This window comes from Vitis vinifera, chromosome 6 (assembly GCF_030704535.1).
Source record: "Vitis vinifera cultivar Pinot Noir 40024 chromosome 6, ASM3070453v1".
NCBI lineage: Eukaryota > Viridiplantae > Streptophyta > Magnoliopsida > Vitales > Vitaceae > Vitis > Vitis vinifera.
This window is the reverse complement of record NC_081810.1, coordinates 10,397,934-10,419,792: the sequence shown is the minus strand read 5'-3', so window position 1 is coordinate 10,419,792 and position 21,859 is coordinate 10,397,934. Positions and strand designations below refer to the sequence as shown.

The following is a 21,859-nucleotide window of genomic DNA, read 5'->3' as shown; positions in this document are numbered from 1 at the left end:
AGGCTTTCTTGCTTACATTCAACCCTTTTTTTATAGTGCATAAGTCCTTCAGGAATTTTGCATAATTCGAAACTTGTTTAATCATATCTAGCAACGGGATGTTAACTTTCACTTGCCTCAACACTTCAAGAATTTCTAATGCGTTGATGATTCCCTTTTTCCCATGTAAATCTTGGGGAAAAGTGGAGGCATGTGGTTCTTCCTCATATCTTCTTTGACAATGGTCCTCTCTGGTCCTTCTTTCATAGTAAAATCATAGTCCTCTTTCTTCGTGTTGTTCCTTGGTCTCTTTCCTTTGAACTCCTCCTTCTTCTCTTCCTCTGCTTCTCTCTATGTTTCATGTTCTGGCTTGGTTGTTGCCAGATCAACCTCTTTACCACTTCTTAGAGTGATCACCGCTTTAAGTTCCCTCATCTGTGAAGATTCTCTTTCTTCAACCTCCACTTCATGGATAGCTGTGGACTTTGATGAGGTTGAGAAGGAAACCTTCCCTTCTTTTGCACTATGTTGAGGTTGGTGAGCCTGGAGATTGAGTACTGGAGATTATCTATCTTTTGAGATAAATTATTTTGCCTCTCATCCATCTTTTTGTCTAGATTGTCAATTCTTTGAATGAGTTGAGCATTGATGGATTTCTGGTCTCCAACAAAATCTCCCACAACCTTGCTAAGATTCACAATGGCTTGTTCAAGATTTGTTGCTTGCGGAGGTGCTTGGCCGAGTTGCGTGTACTGAGGTACCTTTGGTTTCTAAGAGAAATTCGGATGGTTTCTCAAATTTTCATTGTAGGTATTACCATATGAAGCATTGTTATTGAGTTTAAATTGTCCAATAACATTTGCTTGATCCCCGAACATCTCTCTCACAGTTGGAATTGTAGAACACTCCGCCACCACGTGCTCAAAAGATTGACAAATAGTACATGGGTAACTTGCATCGGTGTTTTAGTAACGGCCTACACTTCGCGTAACTTCTTTATTTCTAGCTCCTCCAGTCTTCTTGCCATAACTGCGAATTTTACTTTCATATCCGTATCTTCGTTCAACGTATACATCCCAACCTTAGAATTGGAAACACTAGGTTGAGAATTCATTTTTCCCACTTCTCTAGTATTCGGTTCATCCCTTCCTCATGAAACTTTAGCTACATAACTCAAGAAATCCATGGCTTCCTCTGGATTCTTACTCATGAAGTCTCCTCCACACATCGTTTCCAAGAGCTGCTTCATTGAGGAAGACATTCCGTCATAGAAATAGTTCACCAATAGCCATGTATCAAAGCCATGGTGATGACAAGTGTTGATCGTTTCCATGTATGTTTCCCAACACTCATAGAATTTCTCATTCTCTTTAGCTGAGAAATTCGAAATTTTCCTTTTCAAGTCGTTGGTCCTATGAGTCGAGAAAAATTTCTTGAAAAATTTAGCTTGTAAATCCGTTCAAGCTCGGATACTCCTTGGCCTCAAAGAATTAAGCCAAATTTCGGCTTTATCCTTTAAGGTAAAAGGAAATAGCTTCAGCCGCATCAAGTTAATGGAGGCTTCTCCTTATTAAAACGTATTACAAACTTATTCAAATTCCTTGATATGCGCATAGATATTCTCTCTTCCATGCCATGGAAAGTAGGTAGAAGTGGTATAATATGTGGTTTGATCACTAACTGCTCTATAGGTGGCCCTATACATGACAGTGCACTCATACGAGGTGGATGCATGCGATCCCTCATAGATCGGAATGCATTGAAATTGTCCTCCTGAGCGTGTTGACTATGCTGATCTTCAGGTGTAGCCTCCATGATATTCAAGCAAAGTTCCAACTCTGTCTCATGAGGATTTTCAATTTTTACAAGTCTTCCCCCACTGTCTCGTATCCAATATGGCATACACAACTAGCGGTAATTGAAACAAAAACAAGAAAAACAAGAAAAAAATAAGAAAAACAAAATAAATAAAGAAAACAAATCAAATGATAAATTAAAACAAGAACAATTAAAAGAAATCAAATAAAAAGGGTTAGTAAAAGAAAAAGAAAAATCACCGAACTTGTGATCAAAATCAGAAGTGTTCTGAAAAAGTCATATCACATTGAAGTGGCACCGTCCCTGACAGCAGCGCCATTTGGTTTGTCCCCAATTGGTGTTCTTCTTTATTTGGTCCTCAAACGGGAGTTATCAACAAAATTTATAAACCTAATTCACCATATACTAGGGTAGCATAGCTAGCATAGCATAGTGGCTTTAGGATTGTCCACATGGATGGGTTTTCATATCACACATGATATTAGTTTAACGTACTAAAATGGTGCTTTTTCTTTTATGAGTTAGCTTTAAAAGAAAACATAATCATGGTTGAAAAAGATTGGTTTTAAGCTAACCAAAAATAGTAATTGAGATTAATTACAAAGAAAAGGTTTCTTAGAATTTTTAACCTATAATTATTTCCCGAACCGGTGTGGTACAGTTGCTTCCCACTAATGGTTTCAACACTAAAACCTCTCATTGACTCATCTTGTAATGGTTCATACTTCTCACCTGGTATTAGCCATTCAAGGTGGTCCTTAACCTTGGATTACCCTTCACAAGCTCGCAAGAGATAACTAATGGATGTCTCCGGGGAGTCCAAAAGCTTACCAAGTGTTGGCTATTCTAAGTTATCCTACCTTTAAACCACCTCCCAGAGGCTCGCAAGAGATAACTAATGGATCTCTATGGACTGAGTCCAAAAAGCTTACCAAGTGTTGGCCCAAGTGATTTTAAGGGATTTTAAGTTAACTAGAAAAATAAAAACCATCAACAGGTCACAACTTCCTTTCATTTAAAACTGAAACAAGGAAAACTCCCACTTTTGTATCTGGATCCCTTACCTAGCTTCCTTTACTTCCAAGAAAAAAAAATCCTAGCCACTCATCCTCTGAGAAAACGTCCTCAAATGTTGCATGACTAGAAAGAAAATAAAAGACAAAATTAGAAGGTAAGGCAGAGCAAAGCTCTGTGTTTTACTTACTAAGATAATGTACAAGTGATCTCTTTGGAATTTTTTCCGAGATTCCGAGCTTTAGAGATTCCTAGCTCAAGAGATATTACAAAAGGAGATATTATAAGACATATATAGAGAGATATTTGCAACCCCTCACTAAAATATCCTAAATATCTAACAAAAAAATATCTTGAGTGATTCGTGCCCAATTGGTGTCTCAGCTGATTCGTGCCCAACTGGTACTCCTTGATTGAGGGAGTAATCAACAAAATTTATAACCTATTACACCATGAACTAGGGTAGCAAAGACAAAGCTACTATAGCATAGTGGCTCTAGGATCGTTCATTGGGATGGGTTTTCACTTTGCAAATGATATTAATTCAAAGCTGAATTGGTGCCTTTTCATTTCAAGGTTAGCTTTAAAAGAAAACATAAAGATGTTTGAATGAAAAAGGTTTGGCTTTAAACTAATCAAAAATAGTAACTGATTTTACTTATAAAGAAAAAGTGTTTCTTGGAGTTCAGATCACTAGGCTCAGGTTCCTCATACAAAAAGGAGAGTTCCGCTCACTTGTTTCTTTTCCTCGCATTAGAGATTTAACATATAGTTAATTCTCTAACCGGTGTTGTATAGATGCTTCCCCTTAATGGGTTCAAACACTAAATCCCTCTCACTGAAGCACCTTGCAATGGCTCATACCTCTCACCTAGCACTTGCCATTCAAGGTGATCTTTAACCTTGGATTAGCCATCAAAAGCTCGCAAGAGATAACTAATGGATGTCTCCTTGGAGTCCAAAAGCTTACCAAGTGTTGGCTATTCTAGAAAATCCTACCTTCAAACCACCTACCAAAAGCTCGCAAGAGATAAACTAGTGCATCTCCATGGACGGAGATCACTTGCCTTACCAAGTGTTGGCTCAGGTAAATTAAAGGCGTTTTAAGTTAACTAAAAAGATAAAAACCATTAACGGGTCACACGTTCTCTTCATTAAAAACTAAAACAACAAAACTTCCAAATTATGCATGTGGAAACTTACCCGGATTTCCTCACTCCAAGAGACAAAAAGCCTAGCCTCTCATCCTCTGAGGAAAAATCCTCAGAGTTTGTTTGGCTAGCAAGAAAATGAAAATGAAAGAGAAGGAAAAAATAGAGCAAGGCTCTGTATATTCTATATATTTATATATCTATATCTATATTGGATTACATGATTTCTCTATTTTTTACAGTGGATGCAAGGGAATATATATAGAGACGTTTTTCCAACCTTCCTAACTAAGAAATCTTATGGTTGGTGGATTACAAGGAGAAGAATGGAAATTTATACAAAAATATCTGAAGAAAAATATCCAAAAGTGTCGGTGGCAACTATCGGGAAGCTTCAGGAGAACACCCGTGCACTGTGCAAAATGGCTGCGAAATTCTTGTAGCAAAAGGTTGATTTCGCAGCCGTGCAAAAATCTTCCTTCAGCTTGGAGTGATCTTATTGCAATGGCTGTAACTCCTTCGTTTCAACTCCGAATCATGCACCGTTTGAAGAATTGGATTTTTGACTTCCTGAGATTTGAAATGGTATATAGAATTTAGAAAATGGACTTCAGGAAGTGCTCCAAAAGTGCGAAAGAAGACTGCAGCTTCTGTCCTCTGTTTTCTTCACTCTGTTTTTCCTCTCTCCATTGTTCTTTCCTTGCATACTTTGAACGACTTTGGCAAAGGGCTATGGAGCTCCAAAGCTTGGTTCTTCATGAATTTGAGCTTCCAAAGGCTTTGCCATGAACTATATACAGCTCTCCCTCATTCTTGGATTGCTTTGGTGTAGCTAAAAGCTATCAAAAACACCAAAACTTAACACAATTTGATTAGAAACGATTGCAAGGGTCCTTAACATGTCAATTGAGTTAAAAGGTAATAACTACTACTCAAAAGTGTTTAAAAGAGTTAATTACAAGCTATCAAATAGCACTTTTTGAGTAGTAATCACTCCCCCCAACCGACATATTGCTAGTCCCTTAGCAATGAAGGAGAGAAAAAATAAAAATAAACATTATTATAATGTGAACTCGTGGCTCTAGATGTTATCCGACACATAAGGGTTGTCGATGACATGAACGACTTCATGACGTGAGCTTAAGCCTTTACATAAATTGAACAGCTCAAGGTTGTGGTTGACATAAACGACTCCTGGTTTTGACCTCACGATGCTAAGATAAGAATAGCTCAGGGTTGTGTATTACATGAACTAGTCCTGGTCATGACCACAAGGCTTTAAATCCTATGAAAATCTCAGGGTTGTGGATGACATGAATGACTCTAAGTCGTCAACTGACGGTTGTAGGTGTTATACACAGATCAGGGTTATGGTTGACATGAACGACTCTAGGTCATGAGTTGAGGGCTCTAGATGTTATGAACAACTCATGGTTTTGGATGAGATGAATGACTCCAGGTCATGAGCTTTGGACTATAGATGCTATGAACATCTTTAGGCCATGGTTGGCCTAAATGACTATGAGTCATGAGCTTAGGGATCTAAATGCTATGAATAACCTAGGAGTGTTGTTGAAAGGAATGATTCTAGGTCGTGAGCTTAAGGCTCTCGATGGTATGAACAACTTAGGACTACAAATGACATGAACTACTCTCAATCATTAGCTCAATCCTCTAGATGTTGTGAATAGCTCAGGGTTGTGGATGATCTGAATGACTCAAGATCCCATGAGCTTAGGTCTCTGGATGCTATGAACAGGTCAAGGGTGTAGTTGGTATGAATGATTCTTAGTTGTGATCCCATGGCTCTAAATACAATGAACAACTCAGGGTTGTGAATGACATTGACAACTCTAGGCTGTGAGCTCAAGGCTTTGGATGCTATAAACATCTCAAGGCTTTGGTTGACATGAACGACTCTAGGTCCTGAGCTTAGGGTTATAGATGTTATGAATAACTCAACGCTATGGTTGACATGAATGTCTCTAAGTCATGATCTTAGGCCTTTATATGCTATGAAAATGATAAGGTTGTGGATGAAATGAATGACTCCGATTTGTGAGCTCAGGTCTCTAAATACTATGAATAGCTTAGGGGTGTGGTTGCCCTAATCGAGTCGAGGTCATGAGCTTAGGGCTTTAGCTTCTATTAAAAGCTCAGGGTTGTGGATGACACGAACGACTCTGGATCATGAGCTCAATGATGTAGAATCTATGAATAACTTAAGGTTATGGTTGACATGAACAACTTTGGGTCGTGGGCTCAAGGCTCTAGATGGTATGAACAACTCAAGGTTGTGGATGATATGAGCTACTCTGGGTTGTGAGCTCAGAGTGATGGATGGTATCAACAACTTAGCATTGTGGATGAAATGAATGACTCCATATCACATGAGCTCATGCCTTTAGATGTTATGCACACATAAGGGTTATGGATGATATGAATGATTTTGCTTCATGAGCACAAGGATGTGGATGACATGAATGACCTCTGGTCATGATCTCAGGGTTCTAGATATGTTGAACAACTCAGGGTTATGGTTGACATGAATGGCTCCTACACATGAGTTTAGGGTTCTAAATGTTATAAACAACTTAAGGCTATGAAAGACATGAGCTACTCTGGGTCATGAGCTTAGGGCTTTGGATGCTATGATCAGCTTAGCATTATAGATGATATTAATGAATCAAAATCTCCTGGGCTCAAGGCCTTGAATGCTATGAACAGCTTAGGGCAATGATTGACATGAACGACTATAAGTCGTGAGCTTAAGGCTTTAGATGCTATGAAAAGCTATGGGTTTTGGATGACATGAACGACTCTGGCTCATTAGCTAAGGGCTCTAGATGAGATGAACAACTTATGACTATGGTTGAGATGAACGACTCCATATCGTGAGCTTAGGGCTTTAAATGCTATGGAAAACTCAAGGTAATGGTTGACATGGATGAGTCTAGGTCTTGAGCTTAAGGCGTTAGAAGCTATGAACATGTAAGGGCTATGGATGACATGAACGACTTCAGGTTGTGAGCTTAGGGTTCTAAGTACTATGAGCAGCTCAAGGCTATGGTACACATGAACAACTCCAGGTTGTGCGCTTAGGGCCTATATGGTATCAATAGCTCAAGGTTGTGGATGACATAAACAACTTCGTGTTGTGAGCTTAGGGCTTAGGATACTATGAACAACTCAGGGCTATGGATGACATGAATGGGTCTCAAGGTGCTATATGCTATGAAAAACTCAAGATTATGGATGACATGAATGACTTTAGGTTATGAGTTCAAGGCTCTAGATACTATGAACAACTTAAGGTGGTGGTTGACATGAAGGACTCTAGGTATTGAGCTTAGGGCTTTAAAAACCATGAATAACTCATAGTTGTGGATGATATGGGGAACTAGGGATCCCATGAGCTTAGGCCTGTAAATGTAAGGAATCATTCTAGCTTGTGGATGATATGAACGATTTTGTGTCATGAGCTCAAGCCTCTAGATGCTATGAATTGCTTTGGGCAGTGGAAGACATGAACAACTCTAGGCCGTGAGCTTAGGGCTCTAAATGCTACTAATAAACCAGGGTTATGGATGACATGAACAATTTTGGGTCATGGGATCAAGCCTCTATATTTTATGTACAACTCAAGGTTGTGGTTGACATCAAAGACTCCTAGTTATAAGCTTAGAGCTCTAGATGTTATGTATAACTTAAGGTTTTTGATGACATGAAGGACTCTGAGTTGTGAGTTGAGGGCTCTAGATGCTATACATAGGTCAAGGTTGTTGATGCCATGAAAGACTCTAGGTTAAGAGCTTAGGGCTCTAGATGCTATGAACAACTCTAGGCTATGGTTGACATAAACGACTTTGGGTTATGAGCTTAAGGCTCTAGATGCTATGAACAACTCTTAACTATGGATGGCATGAGCCACCCCTAGTCGTGAGCCTAGGGCTCTAGATGTTATGTAGAGCTCAGAGTTGTAGATGATATGAATGACCCGGGATCCTATGAGATTAAGCCTCTAGATCTTATGAATTGCTCAAAGCTTTGGATGATGTGAATGATTCTCCATCATGAGTTCAAGCCTTTAGATGCGATGAGTTGCTCAGGCTATGGATGACATGAACAACTCTGGTTCATGAGCTCAAGGTTATAGATGCTATCAACAACTCAAGGTTGTGAATAACATGAATAACTTTAGTTCATGAGATTGGACCTCTAGATTCTATGAGTAGCTTAGGGTTGTGGTTGATAAGAAAGACCCCAAGTTGTGAGCTTAAGGCTTTAGATGCCATGCACAAAGGCTATCGATGACAAGAAAGACTTTAAGTCATGGGTTCAGGGTTTTAGATGTTGTGAACATCTTAGGGCTATGTGATTCGTTCCCAATTGGTGTCTCGGCTGATTCATGTCCAGCTGGTGTCCCTTGATTTTGGTCCTCAGGGAGTAATCAACAAAATTTATAACCTATTACACCATATACTATGATAGCCTTCGCTAACATAGCATAGTGGCTCTAGGGTCGTTCACTGGGATGGGTTTTCACTTCACAATTGATATCAATTCAAAGCTGAATTGGTGCCTTTTCATTTCAAGGTTAGCTTTAAAAGAAGACATAAAGATGTTTGAAAAATGATTGGTTTTAAGCTAACCAAAAATAGTAACTGATTTTACTTACAAAGAAAAGTGTTTCTTGCAGTTTAGATCACTAGGCTCAGGTTCCTTATACAAAAAGGGAGTTCCGGTCACTTGTTTCTTTTCCTTGCATTAGAGAATTAACATATAGTTAATTCTCTAACCGGTGTGGTATAGATGCTTCCTTTTAATGGGTTCAAACACTAAATCCCTCTCACTGATGCAACTTGCAATGGCTCGTGCCTCTCACCTAGCATTTGCCATTCAAGGTGATCTTTAACCTTGGATTTCCCTTCACAAGCTCGCAAGAGATAACTAATGGATGTCTCCTTAGAGTCCAAAAGCTTACCAAGTGTTGGCTATTATAGAAAATCCTACCTTCAAACCACCTCCCAAAGGCTCACAAGAGATAAACTAGTGCATCTCAATGGATGAAGATCACTTGCCTTACCAAGTGTTGGCCCAGGTGATTTAAAGGCATTTTAAGTTAACTAAAAAGATAAAAACCATTAACGGGTCACACTTTCTCTTCATTAAAAACTAAAACAACAAAACTTCCAATTTATGCATGTGGAAACTTACCCGGCTTTCTTCACTCTAAGAGACGAAGAACCTAGCCTCTCATCCTCTGAGGAAAAATCCTCAGAGTTTGATTGGCTAGAAAGAAAAAGAACGAGAAAACAAAAATATCAAGGAAAAATAGAGCAAGTGCTCTGTAAAAATATATTACTTCCTCTCGTCGGATTACATGCTATCTATATGATATATCTGATCTATGATATCCTTTATGTAAAGGAAATTACAAACTATATATAAGAGGTTATTCACCCTTTGTTCTTACTTAAAGACTAAGGAATCCTATGATAGGTGGATTACAAGGAGAGTTTGGGGATTTAGACATCAAATATCTAAAGCAAAATATCTCAAAAAGTCGGTCGGAAATATCGGGAAGCTTCAGGAGAAATTTCGTTGCACTGTGCAAAATGGAGACTTGGTCGTCAGTATTATCAGAGTTTGCTTTTTGATTGTGGGTGGAAATGGATCCGGCGAATCACAAGTGTCTGACGAGCCAAACTGTCCGGGGAATTTGAATTGTCGGTCGCGGATGCTCTCTGGGTAAGCGCTATCAGAGGATCCAGATATGTCTGACCGAGGAAGTTGAAACGCCCTGCTCTCCCATCCGGCGTCAGGTGCCGGATGTGAAATATCCGGAGAAGGTGGAATGTCGACCGGATATAATTCTTCCCCGGGTGGAATGAGCTATGCCGCACGTCACAAGGGGGACCGTCTACGTGTGCAAGGTGTAGGGACCCCTCCCCCTGATGACACGGAGCGCGCATCGCTATCCGGAGCAACTCCATCCGGATTCCCCAAGAGAGAAGCACATGACACTCGTGAACATCACACCCCGGACGATAGCATACCTTATCTGGATATGTTGTCCGGATCATTGACTAAAGTGAGTAAGCCTTGCTACGTCATTTCGACAGCCTGCCACAGCCCACGTTCCGCCACCCTCCGATGGTGTGTCCGGACGCTCTGTCCGGACATTTTTTGCCATGGATTCCAAAGAACTCTCCTCAATCTCGGATTGCTTTGGTGATAAAAAAGCTATCAAAACACCAAAACTTAACACAATTTGATTAGAATTGATTGCAAGGGTCCCTAATATGTTAATTGGGTTACAATGTGATAACTACTACTCAAAAGTATTTAAAAGAGTTAATTACAAGCTATGAAATAACACTTTTTGAGTAGTAATCACTATGGTTGATATGAATGACTATGGGTCATGAGTTGAGGGCTCTTGATGCTATGAACAACTGATGGTTATATTTTACATGAACGAATTTGTGTCCTGAGCTCAGGGCTCTAGATGCTATGATCTACTCAGGGTTGTGGTTTACATCAACCACTCCGAGTCATGACCTTAAAGCCTCCACATTCTACAAACAACTCAGGGTTGTGAGTGACATGAAAGAGCAAAGGTCATGATATAAGGATTGTAGATGCCATACATAGATTTGGGTTGTTGATCACCTGAAAGACTCTAGGTCGTGAGCTGAGAACTCTAGATGCTATGAACAACTTAGGATTGTGGATGGCATGAATGATTTTGGGTCATGATCTCCAAGCTCTATATACTATAAACAACTCAAAGTTGAGTTGACATGAACGAATTTGGGTCATGAACTCAGGGCTCTAAATGCTTTGAATAGCTCAAAGCTATGAACAAATCAAGGTGTGGATGACATGAACGACTCCGTGTCATGATCACAGGACTCTAAATGTTATAAAATACTCATGGTACTAGTTGACATGAGCGACTCTAGGTCGTGAGCTCAAGGCTCTAGATGCAACGTACACCTCTAGGTTATGGTTGACATAAATGACTCTGGGTCGTGAGCTCATGGCTTTAGATGCTATGAATAACTTAGGGCTATAGATGACATGAACGACTTTGGGTCCTGAGCACAATCGTATAGATACTATGAATAGATCATGGTTATGGATGACATGAATGATTTCAAGTCGTGAGCTTAGGGGTTTAGGTTCTATGAACTGTCTAAGGTTGTTGATGACATCAACTACTCTAGGTCATTAGGTCAGGGATCTAAATGCTATGAATAACTTGGGGTTATCGTGGAAAACAACCACTCTGAGTCATGATCTTAGGCCTGTAGATGCTATGAACAACTTAGGGTTATGGTTGATATGAACGACTCTAGGTCTTGAGCTTAGGGCTCTAGATGCTTTGAACAACTCAAGGTTGTGGATGACATGAAAGACTCTAGGTCATAACCTCAAGATTTTATGAATAACTCAAGGTTGTGGCTGACGTGAAAGGCTTCGGGTTCTGAGTTCAGGGTTCTAGAAGTTATAAACAACTCAAAGTTGTTGATGATATGAATGGCTTGGGATCCCATGAGCTCAGTCCTCCATTTTATGAACTGATCAGGGTTGGGAAAAATACGAATGATTTTATGTCATGAGCTTAAGCCTTTAGATGTTATGAACTGCACAATGTTATGGATGACATTAACAACTCTAGGTCGTGAGCTTAGGGCTCAAGATGTTATCAACAATTCATGGTTATGGTTGACCTGAACAACTTTGGGTTGTGACCTCAAGGGTCTAGATGCTATGAACAACTCATAGTTCTGGATGATATGAATGAATCGGTCTCCTATGACCTAAGGCCTCTAAATGCTATGAACTGCTTAGGGCTATAGATGTTAATAACAATTCAACATCATGTGCTCAAGCCTTTATATGCTATGAACAACTTAAGATTGTGGATGCTATGAACAACCCCAGGTCATGAGCTGAAGGCTTTAGATGCTATGAACTAATCATGGCTATGGTTGACAAGAAGAAGTTCAGGTCGTGAGCTCAAGGCTCTAGATTCTATGAACAACTAAGGATTATGGATGACATGAGCAACTCCAGGTCATGAGCTTACAACTTTGGATGCTATGAAGAACTTAGGGTATTGGATTATATGAATCAGGATTTCATGAGCTTAGTCCTCTATTTTATGAACAGCTCAAGGCCAAGGATGATATGAATGATTTTTTGGTCATGAGCACATGGCTGTAAATGATATGAATAGCTTAAGGCTATGGATGACATGAACGACCACAGGTAGTGAGCTCAGGGCTCTAGATGTTATGAAAAACTTAGGGTTATGGTTGATAAGAACAACTCCGAGTTATGACCTTGATGCTTTAAATGCTATGAATAGCTTAAGGCTATGGATGACATGAATGACTCTAAGTCATGAGCTCGGGGCTCTAATACTATGAACAACTTAGGGTTATAGTTAACATGAATGACTCTAGGTCATAAGCTGAGGGCTATGGATGCTATGAACAATTAAGCATCATGGATGATAGGAACAACTGAAGATCCCGTGAGGTCAAGCCTCTAGATGCTAAGTACAACTCAAAGCTGTCGATGATATGAATTTATCTGCTTCATGAGCTTAGGGTTGTGGATAACATGAATGACTACGGGTTGTGAGTTCAGAGTTATGGATGATATGAATGACTTGAGATCTTGTGAACCTAAGCTTCTAGATGATATGAATAGCTCAGGGTTGAGAATAAGATGAATGATTCTTGGTTGTGGGCCAATGACTTTAAATGCTATGAACAACTTAAGATTGTGTATCACATGAAATACTTTGAGCCATGAGCTTAGGGTTGTGGTTGACAAGAATGAGTTTGGGTCATGAGCTCATGGATTTAGATGTTATAAACAACTCATGGTTGTTAATGACATGAGTTACGCTAGGTCATGAGCTCATGACTTTGGATGATATGAACAACTCAGGGTTGTGAATGATATCAACAACTCATAATCATGTGACCTTAGTCCTCTAGATGCTATAAACAACTCAAGGTTATGGATCATACGAATAGTTCTTGGATGTGAGCTCATGGCTCTAAATACTATGAGTGGCTGAGGGTTGTCGATGATATGAATGACTTCAGGTAATGTGCTCAAGGCTTTAGATGCTATGAACAACTCAAGGTTATGTTTGACATCAACAACTTTGGGTCATGAGCTCCACACTTTAGATGTTATGGACAACTCAAGGTTATAGCTGACATGAATGACTATGGGTTATGAGTTGAGGGCTTTAGATGCTATGAACAACTCAAGGTTGTGGATGACATTAACAACTCTAGGTCATGAGCTCAAGGCTATACATATTATGAAGAGCATAGGCTTATGGTTAACATGAACAACTCTAGGTCGTGAGCTTAGGGCTCTAGATGCTATGAACAACTTATGCCTATTAATGACATCAACTACTCTAGGTCATGAGCTCAGATCTTTAGATGCTATGAACAACTCCATGTTATGGTTTATACACATCATTCTGGGTCATGAGCTCAAGGATCTAGATGTTATGAACAACTAAGGGTTGTGGATGATATGAACGATTTTGGACCATGAATTCAAAGGTCTAGACAAAGCTACTCAAAGTTAAGGATGTATAAATGAGTTCAGGTCATGAGCTCAAGGCCCTAGATGTTATGAACACCTGATTATTGTGGATGATATGAATGACTCGGGATCCCGTTACCTTAAGCCTCTAGATGCTATGAATAACTTAGGGTTAAGAATGATATGAGCGATTCTTGGTCGTGAGCCTATGGCTTTAAATGCTATCAAAAGATAAGGGCAATGTTTGACGTGGAGGACTTCAAGTCGTGAGCTCAGAGCTCTATATGCCATGAACAACTCAGGGTTGTGGTTGACAAGAACGAGTTCCAACCATGAGCTGAGGCTTGATTACTACTCAAAAAGTGCTATTTTATAGTTTGTAATTAACTCTTTTAAACACTTTTGAGTAGTAGTTATTACCTTCTAACTCAATTGACATGTTAAGGACCTTTGCAAATGTTTCTGATCAAATTGTGGCAAGTTTTGGTGTTTTTGATAGCTTTTTTTATCACCAAAGCAATCCAAGAATGAGGGAGAGCTTTGTATAGTCCATGGAAAAGCAAATGGAAGCTCATTTACATGAATAATTGAAGCTTTGGAGCTTCGTAGTCCTTTGCCAAAGCTAATCAAGAATGCAAGGAGGAAAAACAAAGAGAGGAATCTAACATGAATAAATTCAAGAGGAGAGCAGCTGCAGGACACATTTTGGATCACTTTCTAGGGTCCATTTTATACATGCTATATATTGCTTCGAAGCTTGGGAAGTCAGGAGTCCAATGCTTCAAACAGTGTGCAAATCAAAGCTGAAATAAAGAAGTTATGTCCATTGGAAGACAACTGCACCAAGCTGAAAGACAATTTCGCAAGTTGCAAAATCACAAATTCAACTTACGAAATCAAAGTTCAACTTGCGAAATTTTTTCAAGTCATGTTTCAACTTGCGAAATCCACCTGTGTAATCCCAGATATTTGCGACCGACTCTGTTAGATTTTTTCTTCAGATATTTTTTGTTTAAATCCCAATTTTCTCCTTGTAATCCACCAATCATAGGATTCCCTAGTTAGGAAGTAAGAAGGAAGGGTGAATAGAATTTCTATATAATCTATTGTAATTTTCTTTTAAAAGATATCTCAGGAGTTTTTCTTGAATGCCAACTTTGTATAGTTTGGAAGAAAGTAAAACATAGAGCTTTGCTCTGCCTTACCTACTCATTTTGATTGTATTTTTCTCACTAGCCAAACAAACTCTAAGGATGTTTTCCTAGAGGATGAGTGGCTAGGCTTTTTGTTTCTTGGAGTGAAGGAAGCTGGGTAAGGTTCCGAATGTAAAAATTGGAAGTTTTGTTGTTTCAGTTTTTAATGAAGAGAAAGTGTGACCCGTTAATGGTTTATATCTTTTTAGTTAACTTAAAATGCCTTTAAATCATCTGGGCCAACACTTGGTAAGGCAAGTGGACTCCGTCTATTGAGTTACACTAGTTTATCTCTTACGAGCCTTTGGGAGGTGATTTAAAGGTAGGATTTTCTAGAATAGCCAACACTTGGTAAGCTTTTGGACTCAAAGGAGACATCCATTAGTTATCTCTTGCGAGCTTTTGATGGGTAATCCAAGGTTAAGGATCACCTTAAATGGCCAATACTAGGTGAGAGGTATGAATCGTTGCAAGATGATTCAGTGATAGGGAATTAGTGTTTGAATCCGTTAAGGGGAAACATCTGTACCACACCAGTTTGGGAAATAACTATATATTAAATCCCCAATGCGAGGAAAAGATTCAAGTGACCGGAACTCCCTTTTTATATAAGGAAAAGATTCAGTTTGGGAAATTACTTACTTCTTTGTAAGTAATTTCCGTTACTTTATTATTGGTTTCACTAAAAAACCAACCTTTTCAAACATTTTTATGTTTTCTTTTAAAGCTAACCTTGAAAATAAAAAACACCAATTCGGCTTTTGAACTAATATCAGTTGTAATTTGAAAACCCATCCCAATGAACAATCCTAGAGCCACTATGCTATGCTAGCTAATGCTACCCTAGTATATGGTGAAATAGGTTTCTAAATTTTGTTGATTACTCCCATTTGAGGACCGAAATCAAGGCACACCAATTGATTAAACAGCAATCAACAGGACATACACCAGTTGGGCATGAATCAAATGGCGCCGTTACCGGGGATGGTGCTAACTTTACAGTGATATCACCTTTTCAGAGTACTTGTGATCTTCATCACAAGTTTGGTGATTTTTCTATTATTTTACTAACTCTTTTTAATTGTTTCTTTTACTTGTTCATATTTTAGCCTATTTTTTAATTTAGTTTTTAGTTAATCTTAGTCTTTTTTTTAGTTTTGTTTTATTTTGTTTCTTTGTTTTTTGTTACAGTTGTTACTAGTTGTTATGCCATATTGGATGAGAGATAGTGGAGGAAGACTTGTGAAAATTGAAACACCTCACAAAACAGAGTTGGAATTGTGCTTGAACATCATGGAAGTTACACCTGAAGATCAACATAGTCACCATGGTCACCAAAACGATCCCAATGCATTCAGATCAATGAGGGACCGCATGCATCCACCTCATATGAGTGCACCATCATGCATAGTGCCTCCTACAGTACAACTAGTAATCAGACTACATGTTGTGCCGCTTCTACCTACTTTCCATGGGATGGAAAGTGAGAATCCCTACGCGTATATCAAGGAATTTGAAGATGTTTGTAAAACATTCCAAGAGGGAGGAGCTTCAATCGACTTGATGAGGCTAAAGCTATTTCATTTTACTTTGAAGGATAAGGCCAAGATTTGGCTTAATACTTTAAGGCAAAGGAGTATCCGAACTTGGACTGACTTGCAAGCTGAATTTCTCAAGAAATTTTTCCCTACTCATAAGACAAATGGCTTGAAAAGGAAAATTTCAAACTTCTCAGCTAAAGGGAATGAGAAATTCTATGAGTGTTGGGAGAGATACATGGAAGCTATTAATGCTTGTCCTCACCATGGTTTTGATACATGGCTATTGGTGAGTTACTTTTATGACGGTATGTCTTCCTCAATGAAGCAACTCCTCGAGACTATGTGTGGAGGAGATTTCATGAGTAAGAATCCAAAGGAAGCCATGGATTTCTTGAATTATGTTGTTGAAGTCTCAAGAGGATGGGATGAACCGAACAAAGGAGAAGTGGGGAGGACAAAGTCTCAACCAAATGCCTTTAATGCTAAGGCTGGGATGTATACCTTGAATGAAGATATTGACCTGAAAGCAATTGACAGTGTAGAGAATACATTGAATAAAAGGATGGATGGAATGCAAAATGATCTATCTCAAAAGATAGATAATCTCCAATACTCAATCTCAAGGCTCACTAACCTTAACACAGTGCAAGAAAAGGGGAGGTTTCCTTCTCAACCTCACTAAAACCTCAAAAGTATCCATGAAGTGGAAGCTCATGAGAGAGAATCTTCATAGGTGAGGGACGTCAAAGCCTTGATCACTCTAAGGAGTGGTAAAGAGGTTGAGCTGCCAACACTCAAGCCACATGTTGAAAAAGAGGAAGAAGAAGAAGTGATAGAGAAAAGGGAGGAAATCAAAGGTAAGAAGAAAGGTAACAGTGAAAGGAAAGAGGACCATGATTCAACAGTGAATGAAAATCTGGAGAAAATAGTTATTAAGGGAGATGTGATGAAGAAACACATACCTCCATCTTTTCCTTAAGCTTTGCATGGGAAAAAGGGAATCAGAAATGCATAAGAAATTCTTGAAGTATTGAGACAGGTGAAAGTCAACATCCCATTACTAGATATGATTAAACAAGTGCCAACTTATGCAAAATTCCTAAAGGACTTGTGTACTATCAAAAGAGGGTTGAATGTGAATAAGAAAGCCTTCTTGACTGAGCAAGTAAGCGCCATCATACAATGCAAGTCTCCAGTGAAGTACAAAGATCCGAGTTACCCTACCACCTCAGTGATGATTGTAGGAACTGTAGTGGAGAAAGCTTTGTTAGACTTGGGGGCAAATATGAATTTGCTACCATACTCTGTCTACAAGCAATTGGGACTTGGTGAATTAAAGCCAACATCAATCACTCTATCTCTAGCAGATAGATCAGTGAAAATTCTAAGAGGGATAATTCAAGATGTCTTAGTTCAAGTTGGCATTTTCTACTATCTAGTGGATTTTTTTATTCTTGATACAAACCTAATTGTCAAGGAAACTAATTATGTTCCTATCATACTTGGAATACCATTCCTAGCTACATCAAACGCAATCATAAATTGTAGGAATGGACTCATGCAACTCACGTTTGGCAACATGACATTAGAGCTCAATATCTTCTATATGTTCAAAAAGCCAATCAATCCGGAAGAAGAGGAAGGTCCAGAAGAGGTGTGCATTATTGACACTTTAGTGGAAGAGCATTGTAATCAGAAAATGCAATAGAAGTTGAATGAAAGTCTTGGGGATCTTGATGAAGGGTTGCCTGAACCCTCAGATTTGCTTGCTACTCTACCAGGTTGGAGGAGGATAGAAGAAATTCTACCTTTATTCAATAAAGAGGAGACACAAGAAGCTGTTAAAGAGGAGCCCCCAAAGCTTAATTTGAAGCCTCCTGCCCACGGAGTTGAAGTATACATACCTAGAAGAGAATAAGAAGTGCCCTATTGTTATATCTTCATCTCTTACTACTCTTCAGGAGGTGTGTTTACTTGAAGTTCTTAGAAGATGTGAGAAAGCAATAGGATGGCAAATATCTGACTTGAAAGGCATCAGTCCTTTGGTCTGTACACATCATATATACCTGGAAGAAGAAGTTAAGCCAATTCGTCAACCTCAAAGAAGATTGAATCATCATATGCAAGAGGTGGTGTGAGCTGAGGTTCTTAAGCTACTTCAAGCCGGTATCATTTACCCCATATCAGATAGCCCATGGGTGAGTCCTACTCAAGTAGTACCAATGAAATTAGGAATCACAATGGTGCAAAATGAAAAGGGAGAAGAAGTTGCTACACACCTCACTTCAGGTTGGAGGGTGTGGATTGATTATAGAAAATTGAATGTTGTGACAAGGACGGATCATTTTCCATTGCCATTTATTGATCAAGTGTTGGAGAGAGTCTCAGGCCATCCTTGCTATTGTTTCTTGGATGGCTACTCTAGGTATTTTCAAATAGAAATCAATGTTGAAAACCAGGAGAAGACCACTTTCACATGTCCATTTGGAACATATGCCTACAAAAGAATGCCTTTTGGTTTATGCAATGCACTTGCAACATTCCAACGATGTATGTTAAGCATTTTCAGTGATATGGTGGAGCGTATTATGAAGGTTTTTATGGATGATATCACCATATATGGAAGCACATTCGAGGGAATGCTTAGTCAACTTGGAAGCGGTTTTGAACCAATGCATTGAAAAGGACTTAGTGTTTAACTGGGATAAAGGCCATTTTATGGTACAGCAAGGAATTTTCCTTAGCCACATCATCTCCGAGAAAGGCATTGAAGTTGATAAAGCAAAGGTGAAACTTATTATCAAATTGCCAAGCCTAACAACTATAAAAGGAGTAAGGCAATTCCTTGGCCATGCTGGGTTCTACAGGAGGTTTATTAAAGATTTCTCTAAACATTCAAAGCCTCTTTGTGAACTATTGGGTAAGGATGCTAAATTTGTATGGGATGAGAGACGTGAAAGGAGTTTTGAACAACTGAAGCAGTTCTTGACAACCGCTCCAATAGTAAGGGCTCCTAACTAGCAACTACCTTTTGAAGTGGTGTGATGCCAGTGACTTTGCTATAGGAGTTGTTCTTGGTCAAAGAGAGGATGGAAAGCCCTATGTGATCTACTAAGCAAGAAAAACATTGAACAAAGCACAAAGAAACTACACAACCATAGAGAAAGAATTGTTGGCTGTAGTTTTTGCCTTAGACAAATTTCGTGCTTATCTAGTAGGGTCTTTCATTGTGGTTTTCACTAACCATTCAACCTTGAAGTACTTATTGAAAAAGCAAGATGCAAAAGCAAGGTTGATTAGATGGATTCTCTTACTACAAGAGTTCAATCTCCAAATCAAAGATAAGAAAGTAGTGGAGAATGTGGTAGCTGACCACCTTTCAAAGGTGGCTATAGCACATAATTCCCATGTTTTACCTATTAATGATGATTTTCCAGAGAAGTCACTCATGTTGTTAGAAGATGCTCCTTGGTATGCTCATATTGCTAACTATCTAGTTACTGGTGAAGTCCCAAGTGAGTGGAAAGCACAAGATAGGAAGCACTTCTTTACAAAAATTGATGCCTACTATTGGGAAGAACCTTTTCGTTCCAAGTATTGTGCAGATCAAATAATAAGGAAGTGTGTCCCTGAACAAGAGCAACAGGGAATCCTCAGTCATTTCCATGAAAGTGCATGTTGATTCATGCCCAACTGGTGTCTCAGCTGATTCATGTCCAGCTGGTGCTCCTTGATTGAGGGAGTAATCAACAAAATTTATAACCTATTACACCATATACTAGGGTAGCAAAGAAAAAGCTACTATAGCATAGTGGCTCTAGGATCGTTCACTGGGAAGGGTTTTCAAATTACAAATGATACCAATTCAAAGTGAATTGGTGCTGTTTCATTTCAAGGTTAGCTTAAGAAATAAAACACAAACTTTGGTTGAAAAAGGTTTAGATTTAAACTAACGGCACATCAAGTAATGGAAATTATTTATGAAGAAAAACATTTCTTGGAGATATAGGTTCACAGGGGAGGTTCCTCATGCAAAAACATAGCTCCGGTCAGTTGGTTCATTTCCTCGCATTAGAGAATTAACATATAGTCAATTCTCTAATCAGTGTTGTATAGATGCATCCCTTAATTGGATTTCAGCTCTAATTCCCTCTCACTGATGCAACTTGCAATGGTTCGTGCCTCTCACTTAGCATTTACCATTCAAGGTGATCTTTAACCTTGGACTTCCCTTCTCAAGCTCGCAAGGGATAACTAATGGATGTCTCCTTGGAGTCCAAAAGCTTACCAAGTGTTGGCAATTCTAGAAAATCCTACCTTCAAGTCACCTCCCAGAGGCTCGCAAGGGGTAAACTAGTGCATCTCCATGGACAGAGATCACTTGCCTTACCAAGTGTTGGCCCAGGTGACTCCAAGGCGTTTTAAGTTAACTAAAAATATAGAAAACACTAAAGGATCACACTTTCTCTTCATTCATGGATGAAACCACAAAGCTACTAATTCTTGCACTTGGAACCTTTCCCAGCAACCTTAGCTCCAAGGAACTAAAGGTATTAGTTACTCATTCTCTGGGGAAACTTCCTCAGAGAGTGCATAACTAGTAAATGAAAAATATAATCAAATTGAGAAGGTAAGGCAGAGCAAAGCTCTGTATTTTACTTTCTTTCAAACTTTTACAAAAGGTCTGTCGTCCTCCTCTTTGAGAACAGGCTCCCGAGAGCTATTTATATGAAAATTACAATAATAATTATTACATGGATATTTTCCCCTTTTTTCTAACTTAATAGCTAAGGAATCCTATAATTGGTGGCTTACAAGGAGAGTTTGGGGATTTAGACAACAAAAATTTGAAGAAAAATATCTCAAAGTGTGGGTCGCAAATATCGGGAAGCACTTAAGACCATTTCGCAGGTGAAAACGAGGTCTGCAAGATTTCGCAGATGCACAAAAAGGCTGCGAAATCACTTCGCAGCAAAAGGCTGATTTCGCAGCGCTGTGAAGTTGGCTTTCAGCTTGCGGTGTTCAGCTTCCAACGACTGTAACTCCTTCATTTTAGCTCCAAATTACGCACTGTTTGAAGAATTGGATTGCTGACTTCCTAAGCTTTGAAACGAGATATAGAATGCATAAATTGGACTTCATAAAGTGCTCCAAAAGTGGCTGACATGACTGTCATAAAAAATGCTTCATGGCAGATTTCTCTTTACTTCCCCTCCTTGCATTCCGGATTTGCTTATGGCAAAAAACTTCAAAGCTTTGGTTCTTCATGTTTCTGAGCTTTCCATTGCTTTTCCATGAATTCCAAATAATTCTCCTCAGTCTCATATTGCTTTTGTGATCAAAAAGCTATCAAAACACCAAAACTTGACACAAATTGATTAGAAGTACTTGCAAAGGTCCTTAATATGTTAATTGGGTTAAAAGGCAATAACTACTACTCAAAAGTGTTTAAAAGAGTTAATTACAAGCTATGAAATAGCACTTTTTGAGTAGTAATCACATGTGGAGGCCACTTTGCCTCTCAGAAAACAGCCATGAAGGTATTGCAATCAGGTTTTAGTTGGCCATCACT

The 21,859-nt window shown here is 39.0% G+C and overlaps 1 pseudogene; it reads right to left on the bottom strand.

Annotated features, from left to right (window-relative positions):
• Nucleotides 1-330: 330 nt before the first annotated feature.
• LOC100258560 (asparagine--tRNA ligase, cytoplasmic 1-like) overlaps nt 331-21,859 on the bottom strand; it is an 85,585-nt pseudogene continuing 64,056 nt past the window's right edge.